Here is a 17,715-nt window from a genome sequence, read left to right on the forward strand (position 1 = left end):
CTCTTTTCATGACCCGTCGGGTTATGCTGCTACCCTTTGGTGCTGCCGCCCTTCTTTCCCTTTCCTGTCTTGTCATCGTCAGACTCGGGGTCCTTGGTACTATCAGAGTCGGCATACTTCACCAGAGCTGCCATAAGCGTTCCCATATCATTGCAGTGAGGTTTGAGTCGTCCCAACTTCAGCTTCAGAGGTGCGAACCGTCAATTGCCTTCCAACGTTAAAACTGTTGTATCAGCATTGATGCGGGCTGATGAATGCAAGATTTCTGAAACCCGGCACACCCAATGGGTTGTTGATTCTCCTTCCTCCTGGACACAGGCAGCTAAGTCCATAATTGACATGGGCTGCTTGCATGTGTCCTTGAAATTCTGGATAAACCGGGCTCTCAACTCGGCCCATGACCCAATGGAGTTAGCGGGCAATTTTTTCAACCAAGTGCGAGCGGTCCCCTCCAACATCATGGTGAAGTATTTAGCACATGTTGCATCATCCACATCCAACATCTCCATCGCCATCTCATAGCTTTCGACCCATGACTCGGGGGATAAATCGGCCGTGTAATTGGGCACCTTACGTGGACCTTTGAAATCCTTGGGTAGCCGTACATTACGTAAGGGCGGGACGAGGCACGGCACCCCCAAAGAACTGGAGGTAACTCCTGGTTCCACCGAAGTTGTTGGACGAACCGAAGTAAGCTGACGGGCCGCGTGCTGCGCCGCTAACTCGGCTTCTCGACGTGCCCTAACACGATCCACCACGTCCTGAGCATCAACACCGCCACCTGCCGGGTTATGGCGACGGGGCGGATTACGATTCCGCGCACTGCTCGATACGGCCGGTTTATCCATATGCCTGCTGTAACTCCGGCTTGGGTGGGGAGTGGAATGAATCCTCTCGCGGTTGTATGAATAAGCCTGCTACTGAGTCAAGGCTGTCTGAAGGAGCTCTCTAGCCCGTCGTGTCTCGACTGCTACTGGGGACTCGCCTTCGATCGGGAGGGCTGCCAATCGTGAAGCGGCGGCAACAATGTTATCCAACGGGTTAGAGTAATGACCCGGTGGTGTTGGGACGTGTTGTGGCAGGACATTGTTCTGACGAGGCGCATCCATCGGGCGCGGCTGAACCGGCGCCCCCGTTCCAGGTGTCTCCACCCGGTTTACCACGGGCGGGTTACTGGTCCCTGCTCCTGGCGTGTCGAAGAGATTCCTCGCCTCATAAACCGGAGGTAGATGGGATCGGTACCTTATCCTCATGACATTGTTTGATGCGCTCTGATCCAACATAAGCCGGTAAGCATGTGCCTCCAACTCGGCCCGCTCTGCAGCCATCCTGGTATCCTCAACTGTCAGGTTTGCCTTAGCTTGAGTTATCTGATCCTTCACCTTCACGATTTCCGCGTTATGCTCATCCTGATTCGCCAGATTAACCTCCGCTAGCAAAGTTGCTAAAGCGTCGAACAAGTCGGACAAAACCTGAGCCGACGGTCGCACAGGGCCTCCTGCCCCGGCTGCTGTCGCTGCTACTGATCCAGAGATCATTGCCGCTGCAGTTGAAGAATGCTTCGCAGGCTGTGTACCGGCCATGAAGATCGCAACCCGGCTCGGCAGCTCAAAGGGGTCCGGAATACTGTCGCCATCGGAACAGCCCCCAATCCGGCCATCTTGCAACTGGTACAATGACTTGGTCTCTCCAGTCGATGACTCATCATCAGAGTAAACGACGGTCTCACCACCAGATGCCGATCTAACCTCAGATTCCACTCCGTGGATGACTCCCACGAAGGCACGCTTTATGGCAGGCTGAACCCGGGCGGGTCACGCACGCTGAGCTGTTTCGACGATGTCGGTGCAGATGTCCGGCTCAGGGCCCGGTTCGTTGATCTTGCCAATGAAAACGTGAATGCCGCCGAAGGGGACCCGGTACCCGTACTCGATTGAGCTGGCCTCGGGGCCCCAACCTTCGTCGTTGATGTAGAGCTTGCCGCGACGACTCTTAGTCATCCGGCCCACAGCGTATCCCTTGAGCCCTTCGAAGCTGCCCTCTAAGAACTCGAAACCATCGTGCGATAGCCCCACGATGGGCGCCAATTGTCGTGGTTTTGTCACGGCAGATGTCCTAGTGAAAGGACTTAGTCGTGGAGCCATCACGACGGGTTAGCTTAAAGGGGTTAAAGTGGACAAAGGACGCAGAGAGTTTATACTGGTTTGGCCCCTTGCGGTGAAGGTAAAGGCCTAATCCAGTTGTTGTGGAATTGCTAGGGTTTCGATGACCAGGGAGCGAATCCGCTATGCCTGGTTCTCTAGTTGTTGTCTATTGTCCTTAATCCGCCGCCGGGTCGTCCCTTTATATACACAGGTTGACGCCCGGCGGTTTACAGAATCCCGAGGCCGGCTCATAAACGTGTCCGGCTCGGTTTCTACCCTTTCTTATCTTACAACACAAGTTACATACGATATGGCGGTTTATGTCTACAGGCCCTAATCCGCCTTTGGGCCCTGGGCCTTCATAAAGCGCCACATTCCTTGTCTTCATGGGCTTCCAATATAAATAACTAATTATGGGGATAACCCGACTTCTCCTGGCCGGTTTATACCCAGTAGTAATATCCCCAACAATAAGCATGACAGGAAAAAAAATTCATTCGGCCCAAAATGTCACGGATGTGTCTTTTTTTTGTAGTGTGCTCTGTTTTCTGCATGCTATTTTCTCAAGTACGTTAATGCACGCATGCCGAATTTCATCAGACACCATATTTCATCATGCATTTCAAATTATTCATATCGTATGTTAAATGCGTGTATGAATTACAAGATATAGGGGGGGATCTCCATGATTCTACCCTACAATGTGCATTTGCTATTCAAAGCAAATTCCTCAAATATGCACATCTTCAAGGGGAGTTCTTCTATATCTTGTAATCAAATTTCTCAATATCAGTATTTACACTTCATATGTTTATCCCCGTTGAAAACTTAACCTATATTGTCATCGATCACCAAAAAGGGGGAGATTGTAAGTGCATCTAGTGCCCCTTACTGATTTTGGTGTATTGAGGACTTATAGGTTAAGGGACTAATGTGTTTGTGAGTGTACACAGGTCTATAAGTCTATGAGGAGTTTGATATTTATGATGAAAGTCGGGCCCTAAAAATGAATGTCTTCACCTGAAGACTTTGGTTTTCTTGAAGACTTTGAAAGTGAGGAAATTGGTGTGACCTTGAAGATTTGATATGCATGCGAGGATTATGAAGCATGAAGACTTTTGTTTTCGAAGTTTCATTTTCTCTTTCTTGAGTCATAGGAAACACCGTACTGTTAAAGGGGGTTGAGGTAAAACTAAGGAAAAGTTTCCAAATGATGCTCATCTCAAAATCCTACACCTACCCAATCCTTTCGAGTGAAAACATTGGAAATCTCATACAGCTCAGCCAATTTCTTCAGTGACAGAGACGAAGATCTTCTGTTCTCTGAGGAATTTGTTCTAATTGAGGAGTTAGGAATTCTCCAGTGCGGATTGCCTACAAGTGAGGAACATGATAGCCCTGAGGAATTTGATACTCAAATATCCGACCGTTGTTGTGCTACGCGCTAGCTGTCCCAAAATATCTACCCACCTAAGGTTCATATGATTGAAGGGCATTTATCTCTTATCATGTCGGGCTGCTCCCTAGGCTATAAATAGCCCCCCTACAACCACTAGTTGGTTGGCTGCTCCGAGAGAAACTGACACTTGTCATTTAGAGCATCCCATCCTCCGAGGACTTTGAGCGAAAATCATCAAGTGAGGAAAAACCCAAACCCAAACACCTATAAACCCAAAGTGATTGAGCATCACTAAAGAGATTGTTCCTGTGTGGAACCGATGCTTGTTACCTTTGAGGACTGTGCATCCTCCAGACGTTAGGCGTCATGGTCTAGATCATCCAAGAGGAAATCGTGGATCACCGAGTGACCGAGTCTGTGAAGGTTTGGAAGTCACCTGAGGACTTACCACGAGTGATTGGGCGAGGTCTGTGTGATCTTAGCTCAAGGAGAATACGGTGAGGACAGTGTGTCCTCATGTTTAAATACCTAGCCGCTCCAACTAGACGTATGACTGACACAACAGTTGGAACTGGTCTACCAAATCATCGTCTTCACCAAGCTACTGGTTCTATTTCCTCAACCCTTTCATTTCCTCATTCATGTGTTGAAGTTGTTGATCGTTACTGTTTGAAGGCTTTGACTGAAGACTTTCTCAATTTCCTCAATCCGAAATCTTCAGTCACTTTGTCTTCAGCCTGCTTATCCTATGTATATGCTTCATGTACTTTGTGCTTGTTTTCATTTCATCATGATGATCATGTTACTACTCTGTTACGCTTGCATCTGAGTACTTATTCCGCTGCTAGTTGTTCGTGACTTAGGAAATTCCTCACCTTGAATTTCCTCAGTGACGAATTTGTGAAAATCGCCTATTCACCCCCCTCTAGTTGATATAACGCACTTTCACTTATATCCTGATGGAAAGATAGTCTGGATGACTGAAGGAACAAGATATCAATCTACAATCTCAGAATGAGCCAAGTTGATCATGCCCCCGAAGAAGGAGAAGATGATCTTGATGTATATGGTAAGCCTCGGAAGGATCACAACTCCATGGATAACATGTACAAGCCAATTCCTGACAAAGCCTTGGAGACTAACAATCTTGGATCTATCTACTCTCTGGCTTGACCACAATGAACACCATATTGAGGCACACTCTGTTGCCCAAGTCAGGAGATCATAGAATGATTCGTGGATATTCCATCAACTTGCTTCACTTATTTGATGTGCCACAGAAGTTCAAGGTAATGAGCTTGATAGTAGAGACTGTAAAGAGAACACCTGTGGACCAGAAGAGATCTTGTGGATATGCCCCTCACATTCAGACCTTGATCAACTCCAAGATGGGAACTGGGACATTGATAACCCACAAGTATAGGGGATCAATTGTAGCCTCTTTCGATAAGTAAGAGTGTCGAACCCAACGAGGAGCTAAAGGTAGAACAAATATTCCCTCAAGTTCTATCGACCACCGATACAACTCTACGCACGCTTAACGTTCGCTTTACCTAGAACAAGTATGAAACTAGAAGTACTTTGTAGGTGTAACGGGATAGGTTGCAAGAATATAAAGAGCACGTAAATAAAAATTAGGGGCTGTTTAGATAAAGACACAATAAAGTTAGTATAGAGAGTGTGGAAAAGTGGTGGTAGGAGTTGCGAAATTGTCCCTAAGCAATTGACTACTTTACTAGACCGATAGCAAGTTTTATGTGGGAAAGGCCACTGCTAGCATGTCATCCCTGACTTGGAATTCTATGCACTTATGATTGGAACTATTAGCAAGCATCCGCAACTACTAACGTGCATTAAGGTAAAACCCAACCATAGCATTAAGATATATTGGTCCCCCTTCAATCCCGTATGCATCAATTTCTATGCTAGCTTGAAGCTTCTGTCACTCTTGCCCTCCAATACATAGTCCTATCAACATACAACTAACCCTATGGTGTGATCCACGCGCGCGCTCATATGATGGGAACCAAAGGACAACAACGTAACCACAAGCAAATTAAACCAATCATAGCAATTCACTAATTACCGATAGGACAACGAAAATCTACTCATACATCATAGGATGGCAACACATCATTGGATAATAATATGAAGCATAAAGCACCATGTTCAAGTAGAGGGTACAGCAGGTTGCGGGAGAGTGGACCGCTGTAGATAGATGTGGGAAGGTGATGGAGATGTTGGTGAAGATGACGGAGGTGTTGGTGTAGATCGCGGTGATGATGATGGCCCCGGCGGCGTTCCGGCGCCATCGGAAGAGAGGGGGGAGAGCCCCCCTTCTTCTTCTTCTTCCTTGACCTTCCCCCTAGATGGGAGAAGGGTTTCCCCTCTCGTCCTTGGCTTCCATGGCATGGGAGGGGCGAGAGCCCCTCCGAGATTGGATCTGTCTCTCTGTCTCTCTCTGTTTTTGCGCTCTGATTCTGGCCTTTCACCGTTTCTTATATTCCCGAAGATCCGTAACTCCGATTGGGTTGAAATTAGGACACGATTTTTATCTGGATATTGGCTTTTTTGCAGCGAAAGAAGGGCACCAACCGCCTTACGGGGTGGCCACGAGGGTCAGGGGCGTGCCCACCCCCTGGGGCACGCCCCCTGCCTCTGGCCCCCTTGGGCATCGTCTCGCATTTATTCTTCTTCCCAAAAATCACATATATTCCAAAAAAATCTCCGTCAGTTTTTATCCCGTTTGGACTCCGTTTGATATGGATTTTCAGCGAAACAAAAAACATGCAACAAACAGGAACTGGCACTGGGCACTGGATCAATATGTTAGTCCCAAAAATAGTATAAAAAGTTGCCAAAAGTATATTAAAGTTGTATAATATTGACATGGAACAATAAAAAATTATACATACGACGGAGACGTATCAGCATCCCCAAGCTTAATTCCTGCTCGTCCTCGAGTAGGTAAATGATAAAGAAGATAATTTTTGATGTGGAATGCTACCTAGCATAATCTTGATCATGTAATATAATCATGGCATGAATATTAAGACACAAGTGATTCAAAGCAATAGTCTATCATTTGACATTAAGACAATAATACTTCAAGCATACTAATAAAGCAATCATGTCTTTTCAAAATAACATGGCTAAAGAAAGTTATCCCTACAAAATCATATGGTCTGGCTATGCTCCATCTTCCCCACACAAAATATTCAAATCATGCACAACCCCGATGACAAGCCAAGCAATTGTTTCATACTTTTGACGTTCTCAAACCTTTTCAACTTTCACGCAATACATGAGCGTGAGCCATGGAGATAGCACTATAGGTGGAATAGAATATGATGGTGGAGGTTGTGTGGAGAAGACAAAAAAGGGAGAAAGTCTCACATCGACGCGGCTAATCAACGGACTATGGAGATGCCCATCAATTGATGTCAATGCGAGGAGTAGGGATTGCCATGCAAGGGATGCACTAAGAGCTATAAGTGTATGAAAGCTCAAACTGGAAACTAAGTGGATGTGCATCCAACTTGCTTGCTCATGAAGACCTCGGGCATTTGAGGAAGCCCATCATCGGAATATACAAGCCAAGTTCTATAATGAAAATTCCAACTAGTATATGAAAGTGATAACTCAAGAGACTCTCTATATGAAGAACATGGTGCTACTTTGAAGCACAAGTGTGGTAAAAGGATAGTAGCATTGCCCCTTCTCTCTTTTTCTCTCATTTTTTTGTTTTTTTTGTTTCTTTGGTGGGCTTCTTTGGCCTCTTTTTTTTATTTGGGCTTCTTTGGCCTCTTTTAATTTTTTAAAGTCCGGAGTCTCATCCCGACTTGTGGGGGAATCATAGTATCCATCATACTTTCCTCGCTGGGGCAATGCTCTAATAATGATGATCATCACACTTTTATTTACTTACAACTCAATATTACAACTCGATACTAGAACAAAGTATGACTCTATATGAATGCCTCCGGCGGTGTACCGGGATGTGCAATGATCTAGCGTAGCAATGACATCAAAAAACGGACAAGCCATGAAAACACCATGCTAGCTATCTTACGATCATGCAAAGCAATATGACAATGAATGCTCAAGTCATGTATATGAAGATGATGGAAGTTGCATGGCAATATATCTCGGAATGGCTATGAAAATGCCATAATAGGTAGGTATGGTGGCTGTTTTGAGGAAGATATAAGGAGGCTTATGTGTGATAGAGCGTATCGTATCACGAGGTTTGGATGCACCGGTGAAGTTTGCACCAACTCTCGAGGTGAGAAAGGGCAATGCACGGTACCGAAGAGGCTAGCAATGATGAAAGGGTGAGAGTGCGTATAATCCATGGACTCAACATTAGTCATAAAGAACTCACATACTTATTGCAAAAATCTATTAGTCATCAAAACAAGGTACTACGCGCATGCTCCTAGGGGGATAGATTGGTAGGAAAAGACCATCCCTCATCCCCGACCGCTACTCATAAGGAAGACAATCAATAAATACCTCATGCTCCAACTTCGTTACATAACGGTTCACCATACGTGCATGCTACAGGAATCACAAACTTCAACACAAGTATTTCTACATCCACAACTACCCACTAGCATGACTCTAATATCACCATCTTTATATCGCAAAACTATTGCAAGGAATCAAACATATCATATTCAGTGATCTACAAGTTTTATGTAGGATTTTATGACTAACCATGTGAATGACCAATTCCTGTCATCTCTCTAAATAGATATAAGTGAAGCAAGAGAGTTTAATTCTTTCTACAAAAGATATGCCCACGCTCTATAAAATATAAGTGAAGCAAAAGAGCATTCTACAAATGGCGGTTTTCTATGTGAAAAGAAACAGGCAATCCAAACTTCAAATGATATAAGTGACGCACATGAAGCATTCTATAAAGCCATACTCAAAAGATTTAAGTGAAGTGCAATGAACATTCTATAAATCAACCATGGACTATATCATACCAGCATGGTTCTTAAAATAAAAGTGAAAACTAAATGCAAAAGACGCTCCAAGATTTGCACATATCGCATGAACGAAACGAATCCGAAAACATACCGATAGTTGTTGAAGAAAGATGGGATGCCTTCCGGGGCATCCCCAAGCTTAGACGCTTGAGTCTCCTTAAATATTTACATGGTGTGCCTTGGGCATCCCCAAGCTTGATCTCTTGCCTCTCCTCCTTCTCCTCATATCGAGACCTCCTCGATCTTTGATCACTTCATCCACACAAAACTCAACAGAAAGCTCGGTAAGATCCGTTAGTATAATAAAGCATATCACTACTCTAAGTACTGTTGTAAACCAATTCATATTTTGTTTTTGCATTGTAGCTACTGCAATATAACTTTTCCATGGCTTAATCCACTGATAGAAATTGATAGTTTCATCAAAACAAGCAAACTATGCATCAAAAACAGAATCTGTCTTAAACAGGACAGTCTGTAGTAATCTGAACATTCACCATACTTCTGGTATTCCAAAACTTCTGAAAAAATTAGGAAAAATAAAAAATTTGTATAGAAAAACAGTGCAAAAAGTTTCATAACCGTTTGGCGTTCCAGTAAAAAATGTAAAATCGCGCACTACAGCCAAAGTTTCTGTTTTGCACCGCACAAACCAACAAGCAATGTAAGCATCCTAAAGGCAAACCTTGGCACATTATTTTTGTTTTTAAACTTTATAAAAGCACACAACAGAAATAAATGACTCTCTAAAACTTCCGGGTTGTCTCCCTGGCAGCGCTTTCTTTAAAGCCATTAAGCTAGGCATATAGTGCTCAAGTAATGGATCCACCCGGATCCCAAGGTATATCAAAGCCAATTTTAATTAACAATGATTTGTAATTTAGTAGTGAGCAAAAAGTAACATATATCATGTAATGATGAAGTCTAACTCTCTTCCTATGCATCGGCATGTCATAAAAGAACAATTCATGCACATATAGTAAAGGCCAATGCATAGTATAAACAGTTTCTTGCAATTCTATCGTGTTGGAAACATGGAGAGGCGGAGATGTAGTTCCTCTCTCATAATAATTGCAAATAGGAGCAGCAAGCACATGAATATTATATCTATAAAAATCATCATGTGTAGTAGTAAAACGCAGCCCATCAATATAATCCTTAATAAGGGCAAACTACTCCGATATAGTGTAGTCGGGAGAATTCAAAAAGATAATAGGACTATCATGCGTGGGTGCAATAGCAATAATTTCATGTTTAACATAAGGAACTATAGCAAGTTCTTCTCCATAAGAATAATTCATAATGGCATCTTGGCCACAAGCATAGCAAGCATCATCAAAAAGGGATATTTCAAAAGAATCAACGGGATCATAACAATCATCATAGCATTCATCCTTCGGTAAGCACGAAGGGAAATTAAATAATGTATGAATTGAAGAGTTACTCTCATTAGAAGCTGGGCACGGGTGATCAATCCGATCTTCCTCCTTTTGTTCTTCGCTCTCCTCGTCATCTTTTTCATCCAATGAGCTCATAGTTTCATCAATTTCTTCTTCCGTAAACTCCTACAAAATATTAGTCTCTTCTTGGACAGCGGAGACTCTCTCAATAAAATCATCAATATCGGAATTGAATTCATAATTCTCATAGCAATATTTAAGTATAGCAAAATTTCCAGGTCTGTAAACAACATCATAAAGATTTTCACACTCTTTAAACAAAGACTCAATTTCATAAGCGCCTATAAAAGCAACGAATTCTTCTATTTGTTCCACATCATAGTAATCATATTTACCATTAGCGTAAAGCCAAGGTTTTATCATCATTAAATTTGCATGAAAAGGGAAGGTGTGGAGCCTTCATCCTAGAGCAACAAGTATAATCATATCTCAAGCATAGTTGCCGAGCATCCAATGCAACATATGAATTTAATCCCATAATAGTTTCCCTTTTTTAGTCAAGCAATAATCCCTAAAGTATTCACGTTGATCCAGCGTGTCTCCCATTATATAATTGAACGGGGTTTTCTCAGGATTATTAAAGTAGTGCATAATATCTTTCACATAATGAGCATCGAGGGTTTTAGGAGGTTCCCCATCTCCATGAGTAGCAAGTACACCTATTTTTTTTGGTATTTCGTGTTCCATATCCATAACTAAAGATCGAGAACTACTTAGTGATAAAGCAAACAAGCACACGAGAATATTCACCCCACGCTATAACTCCCCGGCAACGGCACCAGAAAAAGGTCTTGATAACCCACAAGTATAGGGGATCAATTGTAGCCTCTTTCGATAAGTAAGAGTGTCGAACCCAACGAGGAGCTAAAGGTAGAACAAATATTCCCTCAAGTTCTATCGACCACCGATACAACTCTACGCACGCTTAACGTTCGCTTTACCTAGAACAAGTATGAAATTAGAAGTACTTTGTAGGTGTAACGGGATAGGTTTGCAAGAATATAAAGAGCACGTAAATAAAAACTAGGGGCTGTTTAGATAAAGACACAATAAAGTTAGTATAGCGAGTGCGGAAAAGTGGTGGTAGGAGTTGCGAAATTGTCCCTAAGCAATTGACTACTTTACTAGACCGATAGCAAGTTTTATGTGGGAGAGGCCACTGCTAGCATGTCATCCCTGACTTGGAATTCTATGCACTTATGATTGGAACTATTAGCAAGCATCCGCAACTACTAACGTTCATTAAGGTAAAACCCAACCATAGCATTAAGATATATTGGTCCCCCTTCAATCCCGTATGCATCAATTTCTATGCTAGCTTGAAGCTTCTGTCACTCTTGCCCTCCAATACATAGTCCTATCAACATACAACTAACCCTATGGTATGATCCACGCGCGCGCTCATATGATGGGCACCAAAGGACAGCAACATAACCACAAGCAAATTAAACCAATCATAGCAATTCACCAATTACCAATAGGACAACGAAATCTACTCATACATCATAGGATGGCAACACATCATTGGATAATAATATGAAGCATAAAGCACCATGTTCAAGTAGAGGGTACATCGGGTTGCGGGAGAGTGGACCGCTGTAGATAGATGGGGAAGGTGATGGAGATGTTGGTGAAGATGACAGAGGTGTTGGTGTAGATCGCGGTGATGATGATGGCCCCGGCAGCGTTCCGACGCCACCGAAAGAGAGGGGGAGAGAGCCCCCCTTCTTCTTCTTCTTCCTTGACCTTCCCCCAAGATGGTAGAAGGGTTTCTCCTCTGGTCCTTGGCTTCCATGGCATGGGAGGGGCGAGAGCCCCTCCGAGATTGGATCTGTCTCTCTCTGTTTCTGCGCTCTGATTCTAGCCTTTCACCGTTTCTTATATTCCCGGAGATCCGTAACTCCGATTGGGTTGAAATTTGGACATGATTTTTATCCGGATATTGGCTTTCTTGCGGCGAAAGAAGGGCACCAACCGCCTTACGGGGTGTCCACGAGGGTCAGGGGCGCGCCCCCTGCCTCGTGCCCCCCTCGGGCATCATCTCGCGTTGATTCTTCTTCCCAAAAATCACATATATTCCAAAAAAACTCCATCAGTTTTTATTCCGTTTGGACTCCGTGTGATATGGATTTTCTGCGAAACAAAAAATATGCAACAAACAGGAACTGGCACTGGGCACTGGATCAATATGTTAGTCCCAAAAATTGTATAAAAAGTTGCCAAAAGTATATGAAAGTTGTATAATATTGGCATGGAACAATAAAAAATTATAGATACAAGGAGACGTATCAGACATATCTACTGGACAAAGAGCATCTTCCTCTGAGGCCAGATTTGGAAGCCAACGAGGTTGTCATGGCTGCATCCCATCCTACTTGTGCAGATGCCGAGGAGAAGATAGAGAAACCAATGGCTGCAAAAGCAGCAAAGACAGCAAGTGCCCCAGATGCTTCAGTTACAAATCTCAATACCAAGCAAGATCAACTCAGCTATCTGCTTGAGGCCACCATGAGTATTGAGAAGAGCTTGGCCACCTTGACTCAAAATAAGGAAAGTCTTGAGAGGATCATTGAGACTAAGCTTCATGATCTAGATGTAAAGGTCACTGAGATTCAAACCACTGTGGAGAAGCTTCAAGAGGATGCTGATGATAGAGATGATAGACCAACCACAGACACATTCCAGAGAGTGCCAAGGGCACAAAGATCATCAATTGTGTCAGTTACCATAGATTCTAGGACTACACTCTCAACTCCTGCAGCCACTGCCACTGTTGTACCTCTAGTGTCAACTCCTCCAGCTCCACAGACTTCCGCAGAGGCATTTGCAGATGGACTCCTCTCTGCGCCATCTACGCACACCGGAGCAACAAGCCAGAAGACCCCTTCAGGAGCTCCCAGAGATCGTGCCTAGAGTGTCGTATAGCACTATATTTTTTCAAGCATTTTGGTAACTTGTTGCCAAAGGGGGAGAAAATGTATAGATCATAGGCATCGAGAGAGAGAGAGAGAGTGCCTGTTGTCTCTTTTGTTGGTTTTATTTGCTACCGGCTACTTTGGTCCTTTGGTTGTTTGATTCCTATGCTACTATTTGTGTTATGCTCGTGAGATACTTATGTGATCATGTGTTTGATCATACTATGCTTAATGTGTGCTTGCATGTCTATTTCTATGATTATTTGTGTATAATCAATCACTTGTATCTTTGGTGATAAGTGCATGTTATTCAATTCTTATCATTTTGAGCGCTCCACCAAGATGTATGTGACATGGAAGAGTGATCCACGATCCTAATCGATTGTGCATTTGCATTCAAAAGCAAATTTTAAATAATGCACAAATTTAGGAGGAGCTCTTGCTTATCACATACTTCTCAAAGTGACGATGTATTTCATTCATATTATCATTTGTCGAAGGTTTGATCTATATGTTGTCATCAATTACCAAAGGGGGGGGGTTGAAAGTGCAACTAATCCCCGGGTGGTTTTGGTAATTCATAACAACATATAGCTCATTGAACTAATATCCATTCAAGTTGATTATTTTAGAAAGTTCAATGATTGGCATGGCATGGACTAAAGATGTGGACCCCTCAAAATGCTAATGACACATATTGGCAAAATCTCAAGACTCTTCATTTACATTTTAGTGATCCAAGATCACATTGAGTCCATAGGAAAAGCCAATACTATTAAAAGGGGATGAGGTGTTGCTTTATGGTCTACTTGCTCAAAGTGCTTAGTGATATAGCTCCAAATCCCTCAACCACTTTCTCATTTCCAAATATGTCCAAAACTCAAAGTCAAACTCGGCCCCACCGAAATATCCTATCCGGCGCCACCGAGTTCAGTTGACATAGCCACTGCCAGAAACCCTAACAGTTCGGTCACACTGATACGGATCTCGGTCTTACCTAGATGGCCCTGCAATCTCTCTGTTTCCCTTCGCAACATTTCGGTCTCACCGAAATGAGCGACCGGTCCCACTGAGTTTGCTTGACCAACTCTGTATTTGCTCTTTGCTGAAATCGGTCTCACCGAGTTCAAGCAATCGGCTTCACCGAGTTGATGTTTGCCCTAAGCCCTAGCACATTGATACGTCCATTTTGCAGCATGTTTTTCTACTGTTATTTATGATGTTTCTATGCATAATAATGCTTTTGGAGTAATTCTAATGCCTTTTCCCTCATAATATGCAAGGTACACACAAACAGGGAGAATTCCGGCAGCTGGAAATCTGGACCTGGAAAAGCTACGTCAGGCCACCTATTCTGCACAACTCCAAACAAGCTGAAACTTTACGGAGATTTTTTATAGAATGTTTGAGGAATATTGGAGCCAATAAGTACCAGGCGCGCCCTGGTGGGTTGTGCTCACCCAGGCCCACCTCCGGTGCCCATCTTCTGGTATATAAGTCATTTTGACCTAAAAAATAAGGAGAGGACTTTCGGGACGGAGCGCCGCCATCTCGAGGCGGAACTTGGGCAGGAGCACTTTTGCCCTCCGGTGGAGCGATTCCGCCGGGGGAACTTCCCTCCCGGAGAGGGAAATCATCGTCATCATCATCACCAACAACTCTCCCATCTTGGGGAGGGCAATCTCCATCAACATCTTCAACAGCACCATCTCCTCTCAAACCCTAGTTCATCTCTTGTGTTCAATCTTTGTACCGGAACTACAGATTGGTGCTTGTGGGTGACTAGTAGTGTTGATTACTATATGGTTTATTTGGTGGAAGATTATATGTTCAGATCCATTATGCTATTTAATACCCCTCTGATCTTGAGCATGTTTATCGCTTGTGAGTAGTTACTTTTGTTCTTGAGGTCACGGGAGAAATCATGTTGCAAGTAATCATGTGAACTTGATATGTGTTCGATATTTTGATAGTATGTATGTTGTGATTCCCTTAGTGGTGTCATGTGAACGTCGACTACATGACACTTCACCATATTTGGGCCTAAGGGAATGCATTGTGGAGTAGTAATTATACGATGGGTTGCGAGAGTGATAGAAGCTTAAACCATAGTTTATGCGTTATTCCGTAAGGGACCGATTGGATCCAAAAGTTTAATGCTATGGTTAGAATTTATTCTTAATACTTTTCTCGTAGTTGCGGATGCTTGCGAGGGGGTCAATCATAAGTAGGAGGTTTGTTCAAGTAAGAACAACACCTAAGCACCGATCCGCCCACATATCAAATTATCAAAGTAGCGAACACAAATCAAACCAACATGATGAAAGTGACTAGATGAAATTCCCGTGTACCCTCAAGAACGCTTTGCTTACTATAAGAGACCGTTTTGGCCTGTCCTTTGACTCAAAAGGATTGGGCTACCTTGCTGCGCGTTTGTTACTACTATCATTACTTGCTCGTTACAAATTATCTTGCTATCAAACTACTCTGTTACTTACAACTTCAGCACTTGCAGACATTACCTTGCTGAAAACCACTTGTCATTTCCTTCTGCTCCTCGTTGGGTTCGACACTCTTACTTATCGAAAAGAGCTACAATTGATCCCCTATACTTGTGGGTCATCACACATCGGTCACACCGAGTTGTTCCAGTCGGTCCCACCGAGATTCCTAATGTTCACATTTTGAACTAAATCGGTCTCACCGAGTACTTCTATTCGGTCTGACCAAGTTGGGTCAAATGTGTGTAACGGTTGGATTATGTATGGAGGCTATATATACCCCTCCACCCCCATCTCCATTTGAGAGAGAGCCATCAGAACGTGCCTACACTTTCACTACTCATTTCTGAGAGAGAACCACCTACTCATGTGTTGAGACCAAGATATACCAATCTTACCACAAGAATCTTGATCTCTAGCCTTCCCCAAGTTGCTTTCCACTCAAATCATCTTTCCACCATATCCAAATCTATGAGAGAGAGTTGAGTGTTGGGGAGACTATCATTTGAAGCACAAGAGCAAGGAGTTCATCATCAACACATCATATGTTACCTTTTGGAGAGTGGTGTCTCCTAGATTAGTTAGGTGTCGCTTGGGAGCCTCCGACAAGCCTTCAGTTGAGGAGAACTGTTCACATGCAGTGGTTATGAGCTCTTTCTTGTGGAGGTTCAGAATAGGTAATTCCTTCACTTCAGTTGCACTAGTGGATTGAATAACCAGATTGTGGAGTTGAACCAAGAAGTTTGTAAGGGCAAGGAGATCGCCTACTTCGTGAAGATCTACCCGAGTGAGGCAAGTCCTTCGTGGGCGATGGCCATGGTGGGATAGATAAGGTTGCTTCTTCGTGGACCCTTCGTGAGTGCAGCCCTCTGTGGACTCACGCAACCGTTATCCTTTCGTGGGTTGAAGTCTCCATCAACGTGGACGTACGATAGCACCACCTATCGGAACCACGCCAAAAATCTTCGTGTTTTCTTTGCGTTTGCACTCTCCAATCCCTTCCCTTTACCTTCATATGCAATGTTTTACTTTCCGCTGTTATACTCTCAGAATTGCATGTGTAGGTTGATTGCTTGACTTGTTCTAGTTGCTAAAATCTGCCAACAACTAAAATTGGGAAAAGGCTAGATTTTTATTTGGTCAAGTAGTCTAATCGCCCCCCTCTAGACCTACTTTCGATCCTACACAAAGCCCCTCACTTTGTCGCTGGTTTGCGGGGAAAAACACGTCCGAACAGGCAGGCGAACCAATATAGGCCCGCGTTGGATGGCAGAACACGAATAGTATCCGTAACATGCCCTTCTTTTTTGGCCATCCGATTGAGAATCAAAGGGGCAGATCAATGCAAACAGTACCCGCGCTATAGTACATGAATAGTGCCCATGCTACAGAGTCGGTGCTACAGGATGCCAAACAGTACGCAACTGTTTTCTACTACAATATGTGATTTGGGCCGTTGATTTTCAATCCAACAGCCATGTTACGATGTACATGCCATGAACATGTCACGGGATCTTTGTCTGGAAGACATAGCGAAAGCTACAACGGGCTATAGTTTTACAGTCTTGCTAAGTCTTAGCCCATGCTGTATCCCAGACATCTTATATTAAAATCCCTGAAAAAATAGTTTTTTTCTCTCTCTTACATGATACGTCACTTGACTGAGACTTGGTTAACAAGTCAGAGTCATGGAGGAAGCGACGTCATGATTGCCACCGGAAGAACCCCGGTCGTTCTGACCGGCCGACAAGGTGAGGATGCTGGATGGCGCCACTGGCGGCGAGCGGGTCAGCTCCTCGACGGCCTCGGGTAGGAGCAACTGTGACCGATGCAGCATGTCCAGCATGCAGGGTGTTGGTGTCTACCTACTCACGGAACCACGGCGATCACCGGAGACAAGGAAGAAACAAGAGAGAGAGGACACGAGGTTTCCCGGCGCACAAACGCCTCCGGCCGCACGAACAACCCCTTATATTTCCGGCGAGCTCGAACTCTGCCACACACACAAAACCCCACAGCGAGTACACATATACACTTCGAGAGGCTACATCTCTCTCTAGCTCCTTCATCCTGGCCGCTCTCTACGAGCTCCCAATTTATACACAGCCATGCATACGCCCACGACTCCACTAAGGGCTGCACGACTTGGTGCTCACCAATCGGCCGCAGGACACGGCTGCCAACGAAACCACCCACGTCCCCGCTGCCCACGCGCCAGCCGCATGACTCGCTGCAGCACGTCCGCAGGTACCGGCCAACTAACCACTCCATGCCAAGATTAGTGCTAACATTCCCCCCT

Source organism: Aegilops tauschii, chromosome 1 (genome assembly GCF_002575655.3).
Source record: "Aegilops tauschii subsp. strangulata cultivar AL8/78 chromosome 1, Aet v6.0, whole genome shotgun sequence".
NCBI classification, from domain to species: domain Eukaryota; kingdom Viridiplantae; phylum Streptophyta; class Magnoliopsida; order Poales; family Poaceae; genus Aegilops; species Aegilops tauschii.